Below are 8,940 nucleotides of genomic sequence, written 5' to 3' on the forward strand. Positions count from 1 at the left end.
ATTTCCTAAAGGGGGAATTCCGTAAAGGTGTGTGTTTTAGAACATTAAAATAGGAGTGGAACTCTAAAATTTGGCATTGTAGTTGCTATAATGCGGTTTAAAGTGGATTTAAAAAAAAAACGGCGGTGGAATCACTACTCCTGCCGAAAACTGCAAAAAAAATTCCGCATTTCTCGCCAAATTAGACAATTTTGAATCATTTGTGACAAACTTTTATTTGATAGAGTTGGGACATGTTTCTAAAATTAAAATCAAAGAAATCACAAGTGTCCAGAGCAAATAAAAGGTCAGCTATTTTAGAAAATAATAAGATTGTCTTAAAGAGAGGGGTAGGTCTCTGGTAAAATCCTTAAAGGTTATGTGTTATAAGTTAAAAACAGTAGTAGAACGATAAAAATGTATGTTAACTTTAAAAAAAAAAAATTGTCTATAGTTCTCTTCAATAAGAAATACACATACTTTGTGAATATTATAGTTCTACTACTATTTTGAAGTCTTAAAACACACACCTTTACGGATTCTACCAGAAACCTACCCCTCTCTTATTCAAATTTGGGTAATTTAGCAAGAAAAAGGAAACAAAAATTTTGTAGGGCATACTGTTTTTTTTGCCGCCAGCAAAGGTTTTGCCGCCATTTCTTTACAGTTTTATATAGTACCATATTAGAGCAACTGTCATAACAAATTTTAGAATTCTACTCCTATTTTAAAGTCTTAAAACACACACCTTTACGGAATTTAGTGAAAAATAAAGACTTTTTAGTAAAGATTATATAGTTGCTACGCTTTTTAGATTGTACCTAACGGTTATAGGAATCGTCATGCAAACTTTGAAATCAATAGGACAATTCTAACATGAGTAGATAAACGAAGAACAGAGATTACTGTCATGGACAGGCGGACAAACCCTAATTATAGAAAAGCTTCGCCTATCTGAAATAAATTATACATAAATTTTTAGCAAAATTTCGTGAATCCTATTACATATAGTAGTCAGGTTTTGTTGTCTATTGCAAGGGATCTCACTAACCGCTGAACAGATTTGGTTCTCCTTTACAATTTAGCTTCTTGTAGGTCCTGGGATGGCTTATAACTTTTTTGGAAGAGTGTACTACCACCCACCAAAGATAAATCGCTCCTAGAAAAAATGACAACCAACCAAATATTTTTTTTTAATTTTCATGAAAATTAGTGGAGGGGGTAGACTAATCCTAACTCTCCACAAGGGCCCCTAGAGGCCTCTAGGCATAGCTGCTAGTACAAGGTAAAATGATAGGACAAACTTTAATTTTAAGGATTTGATTACAGATTCCTTGCTTATGTCCTGTCTTAAGAATCTTAATTCAAAAAATTTTATAAATAGAATAGGTGATTATATCACAAAAAAGTTGTTGTCAAAAAAGTTTTATATCAGCATGTAAGGACTTTCTGGTAACAATTAGAGAGTTTTTATGCTTCCTAAAACGTACCTAATTGATATAGGAGTCAGCATGCAAAGTTTTAAATCAACAGGACAGTTATGACATATCTAAATTTATCAAAAGAGCTAACCATAACAGACAAACAGATGGAGTGACTCTAAATATAGAAAAGCTTCGCTTTGTTTCTTTTTAAAACCGTATAAAATATCTCCACATGTCAAAGGAATCTTCACTGCAAATTTTTGATGAAACTTCAATGGCAGGCGAGAAAATCCCATTCCCACAATAAAGTAATGGACAGACAAATTATAAATTAGCTTTGCTACTTCTAAAATCTAATAATAATAAGCAAACAGCATAAGGAAATATTTAATAATCAAAAAAAGGGATAGTTCCACGAAATTTTTTTTTTTAAATCATTGAACTTGTACTTACAAGAGGTAAAACTGTTAAGACTGTTAACTAATCCCTTAAACAAAAATGGACATTTCTTATTATAGAGTAACTATCTACTTAAAAATTATACATCATAAAAAGTAAATATCATAAAAAAAGTCAATCTGTTAAAAGTATTTATATTTTAATTTCAACTAGAACAATACCTAGTAAAGACATTTAAACTCTTATTTTTCGAAATTTTCAAAAATACAATAAATATTATTAATTTTTTATTTCTTTTTCTTGTTCTCATCAAGGGTTGTTAACTTCTCAACATCTGAAAAAAATTAATAATGAAGATTTCTATACATGTCTGTTTGAAAAGATCTCGCTAACCGATAAAGCATTCTTTTTAAATCGAAGCTTATAAAAAATCCAGGGAAGGTTATATTCAATAACTGCCTAGAATTACTGGAAATTATATACTCATATTTATTAGAAACCGATTAATATCCTGTGGAAAAGAACCGGCTCTCATCCATACTAAAAATATGAGTATGGAGATTCTTTAATTACTCCTAGGTAAATTTCTTCCTAGCTAATCTAGCGGGGCTAATCTAACCTTTGCTTAACATTCACAAAATTTAATATACTTTTATGTAATGAAGGATATTTCATGTTTTTAAAGTTAAAAATCATTATTATATACCTATGATATTCATTTATCATTAGCTTCCCCCCCCCCCACCAAATAAAAGAGTGACAACATCCATAAAAGCGAAGTTCTGAAACTGTAGGACAAACAAACATTTACACTTGTAGAGTGTAAGAACTGAATAATCAGAATATAAATGTATAAAAGTTGAAACAAAATTTTTAAAAATACTGCTTAAATACAGGATAATGTTTAAGGATCATAAAAATTATGTGATATAATAGCCTAAATAACATGCCTAAATTAACGAAAAGAGCTATCTGTTACGGACGGGGCCCTGATTATAGAAAAGCTTTGCTTTTAAGAGGGGGATTGGTTAATAAAATTGGGTTTGGTTAATAACTTACCTGTAGTTGTTGATGCTGAGCCATCATACTTTGTTGTTGAATCTGCATTTATTTCCTTAACTGTACCTCTGGCTCCTAAGAAATTAAAATGATTTATCCTTTTATATAAAGTATTAAGAGTTTTAAAAGCGAAGCTTTTCTATAATTAGGGTCGGTCCGTCCGTACGTCCGTCCGTCCGTAATGGATAGCTTTTTTCGTTAATTTAGGCATGTTTGAATTGTCCTATCGATTTCAAACTTTGCATGGTGATTCCTTTAGTAATTAGGTACGCTTTAGAAAGCTAGCAACTCAATAATCATTACCACAATGCCCGTACATCCATTTTAAACATGTCGTTTTTTTTACTTTTTAACAACAAATTTTGATGTGATCTAATCATCCGATTGATCTGATTTTTGGTATATTAATTCCTGGGACAACAAAGTATAATGTTATAAGCGAAACAACTCTATAATCAAGTCCTAAAAATGTAAGTATGTCCATAAACATCCTGTATCCAGTAGTTTTTCAACAAATTTAATTACAATTTTGGTTCGACTCTTGTACATTTATATTCTGATTATTTAGATCTGACACTATACAAATGTTAATGTCCGTTTGTCCTACCATTTCAGTGCTTCGCTTTTAAGGATGTTGTCATCCTTGTTATGTCTGTAACTTAAGATGTCAATAAATACTTTCAAGGTCCTTGGGATGGTTTTAGGTTTTTTTTCTGCCCTTCCCTACTCCTTCAAATGTAAAGCCCCTAGAGGCTAGGGGCACAGCCACTGGTCTTTGTGTGTGTTTGTATCAAAGAATCTTGTATACTGCTAAACCTATTCTAGTTCTCCTTTATAGTAAAGCTTGGCAAAGGTCATAGGAAGGTTTTAACCATTTTGAAGGTTTGAGTAAAAGGAAAAAGTGACCCGCATGAAAAAAAAATCTTGTCAAGATCTTGCTTACTACTGAACCGATAGAGTTAAAGTTGACAGATATATAACAGCATTTTGAATTCAGAAATTTTATTAATACCAACCTTTAACAGTTTTTGAATAAACAGACTTCTGTCTTGCGGGTTCATGTTTAGCAGCTTCTGTTTTTGATGTTGAGTGAGCTGAATTGTATGCCTCTGAAGCTGGACAGTCTGGCCCCATTGACCAGTTGGGTTAGGTATTATCAGTCCCCTATAAAAAAATAGTATTCATCTTAACAATCCTTAATTTAAGAATAGTTTTTTCTCGCATCGTATTATAAACGGCTTTCCGCGGATATAGAATGTACAATTATAAGATTAAAACTAGTTTTTTTAGCCCCGTGGTGCCGAAGGCACCGGCTAAAAAAGCTAGTTTAAATCTTATGATTGTACATTTCTATATTCGTAGAAAACTGGATATAATACGATGCTAGACATAGTTTTTTCGTATGGATGAGAACCGGTTCCTATCCACCGGAATCGAATGAATACGAGAAAAATAATTACCACTATTGGTATTTTTATGTACAAATCCTCTAGAATACAGGTTAAGGCAATGACCGATCAATTGATGTACCTTCCAATGCTTATCCACAAAAAGGGGGGGGGGGGTTAATGCAACCATCTTGTAATCAGTGATTAAATGGCACTTAGAATTTGAATTTTGATTTGTTTTCCCTAAATCGAACAAAAAGTTGAAAAAGTAACGGCTAACGGCTGGCGGCTCAGCCAGTTAGCCAATTTTTACCAATCTTAAGAGCATCTTAGTCACGAAACCTATCTCCACATCATACATTTTGTCTCTCAAAAACCTTATCAAACGTTTCTAGCCGGTAGCTGTTGGTACTAGAAATTTAAAAAATGGTTATTGCTATCATTTAACATGAATTAAACCGAAAATATGTTTTAAAAAGTTGATTCCTATGTAATTAATGATGAATTTGCCCTGAAAATAGGCAAAAAAACGGCTAAACGGCTGAGTCGCCAGCTGTTACTTTACCAACTTTTTGTTCAATTTAGGGAAAATAGACCAAGGATTACTCATGAAAAATTTCAGATTGAAATTCGAATTCTAAGTGCCATTTAATCATTGATTACGAGATGGTTGCATTAAACCCCCCCCCCCTTATCTCTTCTTTAGATTACAATTAGTGGTTAAAACGACATATAACTTGAACCAGTCATTCAATAAAATTACCTAAGGTGATTGAGCTAACGAATAGAAAAACATTGTTATAAAACTTTGGGAACTAATGTAATGAAAAGCCCAATGTCCACTCCCTCCCTGTCTAGAATAAGATTCAGTGACGGGCCCTAATTATAGAAATGTTATGCTTTTAAAAATCTTTACGCATAACATCTATAGGTATAATCGTTACGTAAGTAAGTGTACATATAAACATAATCATAACTCAAATTACCAGGTAAATTATATGTGTAAAAAATGATGAGAACGCTCTCATTCATTGCAAGAAAAATTTTGGTACTTAAAGATTATATTTATTGGCTGGTAAAAATATGCAGTGTCCAAACTTTTCCATGTAATTGAGATGCACATTAGATCATTTTCCATACTTTTAATTTAATAAATCTTTATAAGTTGATAAAAGATAAAAGCAATGAACAAATGCATCCCTTGAAATTATGTATATTATAATAAAATTACCTTTAAACAAGATTTTACTATTCTTTGTTTGACATATTTGCATTTTAATCTATGTTTAAAGGCATAATTATTTCAATCTACACTCGACAAACAGACTGGGCTGGCTACAGCTGTGCGTTTGTTTTGTTTTGTTTTGTTACACACACACAAATATGCTTTCCTTCTCCCTTTCTCAATGGTGCCGAGATTCTCAATATTATGTATTCTATCAAAATATTAACTAATTGCATTTATTTAATTTGTTAGTGGTTATATTATTTAATCATATGTATACAAAGCAAATAACTGACTTCAAATGATTTTTAACATCATATATCTATGGATATGTAGATATTTTTAAAAATATTAAAATAAATGAAAAATTGAAAATCCAGGGTCCATAATCAAAAATGTTATTTGGCATTTTTTTCCATATATGGATATATTTTTACGATCATCGGGAGAATTTTTAATCACCCCTAGAAAGCTATATACAACCTATTTTGGTTAGTTTAATATGTATGTAACAAAACCTTACATATTTTACTATGTATCCACGAGTAAACTTCAAGAAAAATAAGTGTCATTTGTCAATTAGATAGGTTTTAAGATATGTATAATAAAACACACAAAAAACATCAATGTTTTAATGTGTGAAAATTAATTTTTTAAAATTTTGATAATTTTTTAAATGTGAAGTATATAAGACTTAATTCTTTTAAAAATACTCTTAAAAAACATTAATCTGTAACATATATCAACTATTTTCCAGCTTCGTGATCACTTTAATCTTTAACATAAAGCAGTAATCTATGATTACGGTTTTGACCCACTAAAAAACGTAATCTGCCATTCCACTTTCCCATCTCTTGGTGATGATATCACCAATGCCAATACGATTTTTGAAATGTACCATTCCACTTTTAAGAGAGGCGAAACTGGAATGGTGGTTTACACTTTTAACATCGACATGATTGAAATCATACATACAATTTCTAAATTATGTTAATCGTAGTGTATTAAATACTATTTATAATTCAAAAATGTTATGTAAAATAAAAAAAAACTAAAATATACCATTACTATTATGTCGATTTAAATAAGGAAATCAATGTTTATGAATACACTGATAAATATACCCTCCAGTTTCGCCTCTATTGAAAGTGGAATGGTACATTTCAAAAATCGTATCGGCGTTGAACTTGATGATATCATCACCAAGAGAGGGGAAAGTGGAATGGTAGATTACGTTACTTAGAGAGTCAAAACCATAATCATAGAATATATTTCTGCTTATATGAAAATGGATTCAACTCCCTAACTGTAAAATCTTAAAATTAACTATTTTAATTATTTATCATTTGTTTCAATATTAATGTATTTGAAATTTAAAAGAAGGCTTTATCTTATAATTATAATAAATTATTTGCTTAGTAATAAAACAACAAGGATGGCAACATCCATAAGTAGCGAAGCACAAAAAATTGTGGATGGGAATACATAGAAGTATATCTAAAGTGAATTTATTAAAATCAAGAATAGATTTATTGAAGAAAATAAACACGTACTAGATGCACAAAACAATGGGAAAAAATATTTTGAAACTGTTAATGCAAAAAAGTTTTAAAAAGTGGACAAAAAATACCAAAGATATGGGGAAATATGTCAAACATATAAAAATAGTCAAAAACCTGCTAAAAGGCAGTTTGGCCGCCATTGTTTCTTTTTTAAAACGCAAGAAATTTAACTTTAATATCTTTAACTGAAAAGTTTTTGAAAATTGGACCATAAACACCAAAGATATGGGGAAAAATGTGAAAAGTATAAAAATAGCCAAAAACCTGCAAAAAGGCAGTCTGACCGTCATTGTTGTTTTCTTCAAATGATGGGAAATTTAATTGTGATATCTTTAACTGAAAAAATTTTGAAAATCGACCACAAACACCAAAGATATGGGTTAAATTTGGAAAATATAAAAATAGCCTAAAGCCTGCTTAAAAGCAGTCCGACCGTCATATTTGTTTTATAGTTAATTGAGCTCCTTAATGATGGGAATGTTGTAAAAAAAATTTCAGCCCCCTATCTTTTATATGAGCCGAGAAAATCACGTTTCCCCCAATTCATTAATTACGGACGGACAGACGGACGGACATTGTGAATTATAGAGTAGCTTCGCTACTAAAAACAAGGATGACAACATGAACATGAATACAAAAATCTTTAAATCATAGAAAGAAAACGGGTTACATCGTAATTTCACAGTAGCTTTTCTGCTATTTCTAGCCATGGCGGAGGGTTGTAATCCTGATGGACAATAATTAACATTTACCTAACCTAAAAAAACCTATCAAAAGTTACTGTGAAAATACGACGAAACCCGCTACTTATTTTCTTTCCTTAATCCAAATCTTTATAGAAAAGCAAACAAATTTGGTTGAAGATGCTCATTGGCCTGTGTCCAATTTCAGATGTCTACTTTATATAGTAGCCGAGTAAATACATTTTTCTAAATACCTTATAAGAGTGACAAGACATACAAGTAAGTAAGTTATAAGGTTTAAATGCTATTTAAACAAGGATGACAACATCCATAAGTAGCGAAGCACAAAATTTTTTTGGATGTGAATACGTAGAAGTAGGTTTCAAGTGTATTTATTGAAATCAAGAATAGATTTCTTAGAGAAAATAAACACGAAACTTTTTTTATTTTGTATGACGAAGACGGTTAAAATAAATTACATACTTGATGCACATAACAATGGGAAAAAATATTTTGAAACTGTCAATGCAAAAAAGTTTTAAAATTGGACCAAAATTGGGGAAATATGTCAAACATATAAAAATAGCCAAAGACCTGCTGAAAGGCGGTTTTGCCGCCATTGTTTCTTTTCTTAAAACGCCAGAAATTTAATTTCAATATCTTTAACTGAAAAATTTTGAAAATTGGACCATAAACACTATAGGTATGGGGAAAAATGTAAAAAAAATATAAAAATATCCAAAAACCTGCAAAAAGTCAGTCTGACCGTCATTGTTGTTTTTTATTTTTATTTTTTTATTCTTCAAAATTTGGTAATCAGCTACTTTAGCATTTGTTTTGTCGGTAATTTAAAATAACAAGGACAATTTTGTTAGAGATTATCAATATTTTGAAAAGAAAATTTAAATGCCATATTGAGCTCTCATAATTTTATTTTTCTTTTAAAGATAAAATGTTTTAATTTAAAATTTGGAATGAAAAAAGTATTTATTTGTGTTGTGAGGGGTAATACAGTTTAACCAACATGATCCAGTATAAATCAAATTAAACCTTCCATGAAAGCTGAAAAAAAATTGATGCAGTGAATTTCAAGATCATTCTAACTAGAAAAACACATAAATTTTGATTTATTTTCTACAGCTTTTTGGTTCTAAACAAAGTTGATTGTGAAATACGTTGATTTCATTAGGCTCGTTTGTCATTTATAAGCTTTACTTTTAA

General features: G+C 30.5%; 1 long non-coding RNA gene across 1 annotated transcript; it reads right to left on the reverse strand.

Moving 5' to 3' along the window:
• Positions 1–1,980: 1,980 nt before the first annotated feature.
• LOC145311802 (uncharacterized) lies at positions 1,981–6,009 on the reverse strand. The gene is made up of 4 exons (XR_013876793.1): positions 5,481–6,009; positions 3,878–4,025; positions 2,862–2,936; positions 1,981–2,136 (listed from the first exon to the last, which is right to left on the reverse strand). It is a non-coding gene; the product is annotated as an uncharacterized LOC145311802 (long non-coding RNA).
• Positions 6,010–8,940: the final 2,931 nt, after the last annotated feature.

This window comes from Acartia tonsa, chromosome 2 (assembly GCF_053477335.1).
Source record: "Acartia tonsa isolate MP-2025a chromosome 2, ASM5347733v1, whole genome shotgun sequence".
Taxonomy (NCBI): domain Eukaryota; kingdom Metazoa; phylum Arthropoda; class Copepoda; order Calanoida; family Acartiidae; genus Acartia; species Acartia tonsa.